General features: G+C 43.7%; 1 pseudogene; it reads left to right on the top strand.

Moving 5' to 3' along the window:
* Positions 1–3,386: 3,386 nt before the first annotated feature.
* LOC120596796 (tubulin beta chain-like) lies at positions 3,387–4,837 on the top strand (annotated as a pseudogene).
* Positions 4,838–5,060: the final 223 nt, after the last annotated feature.

Here is a 5,060-nt window from a genome sequence, read left to right as displayed (position 1 = left end):
CCAGAGCAAGTAAGCAAGACAAAGAAATAAAAGACATCCAAATTGGAAAGTAAAAAGTAAAACTGTCTGTTTGCAGTTGACATGTTATATATAGAAAACCCTAAAGACTACACACACACACACACACACACAAATTAGAACCAATAAATTCAGTAAAGTTGCAGGATACACAATCAATATTTTAAAAAATCAGTTCCATTTCTTTACACTAACAATGAACTATTGAAAATAGAAATTTAAAAAAAAAATCCCATTTATAACATCAAAAGAATAAAATACCTACAAATAAATTTAACCAAGAAGGTTACACATCTATATACTGAAAACTATAAGACATGAGGAAAGAAACTAAAGAAAACACAATTAAAATAAATTGAGAGATATCTCATGTTCATGATTCAGAAGAATATTGTTAAAATGTCCATACCACCCAAGTGATATACATATTCAATGTAATGCCAATCAAAATTCCAATAGCACTTTTCACATAAATAGAAAAACAATCCTAAAATTTATGTAGAACCAAGAGAGACCTAAATAGTCAAATAAATCTCAAAAACCTAGAGATATTACACTTTCTGGTTTCAAACTACATTACAAAGATAGAGTAATCAAAATAGTATGATATGGTATAAAAACAGGTATGTAGATCAATGGAACAAAATAGGGAGCCTAGAAATAATCCCATGCATATATGGTCAATTAACTTTTGGAAAAGGAGCCAAAAATATACAATGCATAAAGAATAGTCTCTTCAATAAATGGTGCTGAACAAAATAAGTCACATGCAAAAGAATGAAACTGGAATACTGTCTTACTCCATACACAAAAATCAACTCAAAATGCATGAAAGACTTGAACGAACATCAGATCGTAAACCATAAAATTCCTACAAGAAAACATAAGAGTTAATTAAGCTCCTTGACATCAGTCTTGGAAATGATTTTTGGGGGGGGATTGTACACCAAAAGCAAAGGCAACAAATGCAAAAATAAAGAGGTGGACCACATGAAACTAAAAAGCTTTTGCACAGCAAAGGAAACCATTAACCAAATAAAAAGGCAAGGTAAAGGAGAGGATTCAAGATGACATAAAGGCTGCTGCCTTTAGCAACAACATCAAAATTATAACAAAACTACAGAGCAATCAATATGCAGAGTTGTCGGCATTCTGGCTGCACAGAAGCCCTACAACTAGGTCACCTCAAGTAACAGGTCACCTCAAAACAACAGGAGATGTAGAGATGCTAAACGGCCTGGTCTCACAACCGTACATGGCAATGGAGATTGGGGAGGGCAATCTTGGCTGCAGAAACATCTGCCCCACCCGAGAGGCAAGGGGTCCTGGCACACTAGAATCCCCAACCCCGGGTGCCAGTGCTGGGAAGAGAAATCCCCATAAACTCTGGCTGTGAAAATCAGCAGAGGTTGCAACTTAGTGAGACAGAGGACTGCGGGAAGAAGAGACCTTCCTCTTAAAAGGCCTGTGCCTGGCCTTACTCACTGACAGACTCACTCACTCTGAGCTCCAGTGCTGGGTCAGCTGCTTCTGCGACGCCAGGGACATACAGGTAGGCACTGAGCTGCTGGACTTCAAGGCAAGGGATGGAGGGGTGGCTGGCTCCTGGACAGAGGTGCAAGCAGAAGCCATTGTTCCTTTGTTAAGCCTTCCCCACTCTCAGCCTGCAGACATAGGTGCCATCAACCTGGATAACACAGGTTGCTCTGCCTGTCATTCTGATAACACAGGGATTCACTGAGACTCTGCCTCTCTCAACTTGTGGGCCCACCCAAGCTGCTTCCAGTGATTTATTCCATTCAAACAGGCTGTCTTGGCTCCTGATGCGAACTGTCATAAAATTTTTCAAAGGCTCACAAAACCCAAAGCAGCAGCATCTGGCCTCGGCGTGCCCTGTTATGTCTTTTTTCAGTAGCCCCAAGCCCCACACCAGTGGCAGCCAGCCTTAGTTTCTGACTTATCCCGTCTAGACACCTATAAGCCCAGCACAGGTGGCAGATATGTGTGGATTGCTTGGTGACTCTTACCAGGTAGCCCCCGAGGTGCACAGGCTGTGGCAGAACTTAGCCTGCAGCTTAACCCCTCCCAGGTCTGTGCCAAGGGTCACCACAGGACATCTACTACATAAAACCACTCTACTAAGACCGGGAGACTTAGGAGCCCTACCTAATACATAGAAACAGACCCTGGGAGGCAGCCGAAATGGGGAGACAAAGAAGCACATTCCACTTGAAAGAACAGAACAAAGCTCCAGAAAAAGAATTCACTTTTGGAGACAAGCACTATACCAGATGCAGAGTTCAAAACACTGGTTATAAGGATGTTCAAGGAACTTAGGGGAAGAGTAGATGAACTCAGTGAGAACCTTAACGAAGAAATAAAAAACATATAAATGGAGATGGAAAACATAATAGGGAGCCAGTCAGAAATGAAGAATACAATATCTGAGATGAAGAGTGCATTAAAGGGAATCAACAGAGTGGGTGAAATGGAAGATTGAATCAGTAACATAGAGGATATGGTAGCAGAAGACATCCAATAAGAACAGCAATAATAAAAAAGAATCCAAAAAAATGAAGATAGTTTAAGAAGCCTCTGGGACAACGTCAAGCATAACAACATTCTCATCATAGGGGTACCATAAGGAAAAGAGAGCAAAGAATTGAAACTTGTTTAAAGAAATAATGATAGAAAACTTCCCTAACCTGGTGAGAGAATAGACATACAATCCCAGAAAATTCAAAGAGTCCCAAACAAGATGAACCCAAAGAGGCCCCACCAAGACACATCATAATTAAAATGCCAAGGGTTAAATTCAAAGAGAGAATCTTAAAAGCAACAAGAGAAAAGCGATTAATTACACACAAGGTAATACCCATAAGACTGTCAAACGATTTCTCAACAGAAACTTTACAGGCCAGAAGGGCTTGGCACAAAAATATTCAAAGTGATGGAAACCCAGGACCTACAACCAAGATTACTTTACCCAGCAAAGTTATCATTTAGAATGAAAGGACACATAAAGAGCTTCCCAGACAAGAAAAAGCTAAAGATGCTCATCATGACCAAGCCAGTATTACAAGAAATGTTGGAGGGACTTCTTTAAGAAGAAAAAAATATGTATCAAAAGTCTAAATAAAGAATGGCAATAACTACATATCTATCAATGAGTACTTCAATCGAAAAAAGAATTAAATGCTCTAGTCAAAAGGAAGGGTGGCTGAATGGATAAGAAAACAAGACCCTTACATATACTGTCTACAAGGGAGTCACTTCAAATTAAAAAACACACACAGCTCTCAGACCTTCCTGCCTCTGCGTTCGGACCTCACTGCTCCAGCCTCTGGGGCACTCCCATCCTTCTAGGCTGCGACAAGCAGCAGAGAAGAAAATTACATATTTTCTTGCCCCGTACACAGCTAGAGGCAAGCAAAAAAATTTTAATTTGAACTATGAGGGAAATCATGCACACCTAGGCTGGCCAGTACAGCAACCAGATCGATGTCAAGTTCTGGGAGGTGATCAGTGATGAACATGGCATCAACCCCACCGGCACCTACCACGGAGACAGTGACCTGCAGTTGGATCGCATCCGTGTATTACAATGAAGCCATAGGTATAAAATATGTTCCATGTGCTATTTTGGTGGATCTAGAACCCGGGACCATGGATGCTGTTTGCTCGGGTCCTTTTGGCCAGACCTTCAGACCAGACAACTTTGTTTTCGGTCAGTCTGGGGCAGGCAACAACTGGGCAAAGGGCCACTATACAGAGGGGGCTGAACTGGTTGACTCGGTCCTGGACATGGTGCGGAAGGAGGCTGAGAGCTGTGACTGCCTGCAGGGCTTCCAGCTGATCCATTCACTGGGTGAGGGCACAGGCTCTGGAATGAGCACCTTCCTCATCAGCAAGATCGTGAAGAGTATCCTGACCACCTCATGAACACCTTCAGTGGGGTGCCCTCACCCAAAGTGTCCGACACTGTGGTTAAGCCCTACAACGCCACTCTGTCTGTTCATCAATTGGTAGAGGATACTGATGAGACCTATTGCATTGATAATGAGGCCCTTTACAACATCTGCTTCCACACCCTCGAGTTGACCATACTGACCTACAGGGACCTGAGCCACCTTGACTGAGCCACCATGAGTGGTGTCACCACCTCCTTCCACTTCCCTGGCCAGCTCAATGCTTACCTCCACAAGCTGGCAGTCAACACAGTGCCCTTCCCATGCCTCCACGTCCTCATGCCTGGCTTTGCCCGCCTAACCAGCCCGGAAGCCAGCAGTATCGGGCCCTCACTATGCCTGAACTCACCCAACAGGTCTTTGATGCCAAGAACATAACGCCTGTGACCTCCGCCATGGCCGGTACCTCACCATGGCTGCTGTCTTCAGTGGACAGATGTCTATGAAGGAGGTAGATGAGCAGAAGCCCAACGTGCAAAACAAGAATAGCAGCTACTTTGTGAAATAGATCCCTAACAATGTCAAGACAGCGGTCTATAACACCTCACCCCGCGGCCTGAAGATGGCGGTCACCTTTGGTGGCAACAGCACAGCCATCCAGGAGCTGTTCAAGTGCATCTCAAAGCAGTTCATGGCCATGTTCCAGTGCAAGGCCTTCCTGCGCTGGTACACAGGTGAGGGCATGGACGAAATGGAGTTCACCGAGTCCAAGAGCAACATGAATGACCTTATCTCTGAGCACCAGCAGTACCAGGACGCCACCGAAGAAGAGGAGGAGGAATTCGGTGAGGAGGCAGAAGAGGAAGCCTAAAGCCAAGCCCTATCACTCAGGCTTCTCAGTTCCCTCAGCCTTCAACTGTCCTTTTCTCTTTCTTTTTTTCTTTTAGGGGGGTTCTAGAACAGTGCCTGGCACGTAGCAGGCGTTTAATAAATATTCATTGTTTGTTGAATGTCTCCCCTCTTTCCACTCTGGGAAACCTTGTATTTACTTCTGGTGTCCATTCCTCCCATCTGTCCAGTTAATATTTCCCCCTTTTGTTTTTCAAGATAATTCACCAAGAAGCTGGGTCTCAT

This window comes from Pteropus medius, unplaced genomic scaffold (genome assembly GCF_902729225.1).
Source record: "Pteropus medius unplaced genomic scaffold, Ma_sr-lr_union100, whole genome shotgun sequence".
In the NCBI taxonomy this organism is placed as follows: Eukaryota; Metazoa; Chordata; class Mammalia; order Chiroptera; family Pteropodidae; genus Pteropus; species Pteropus medius.
This window is presented reverse-complemented; position numbering and strand designations above follow the sequence as displayed.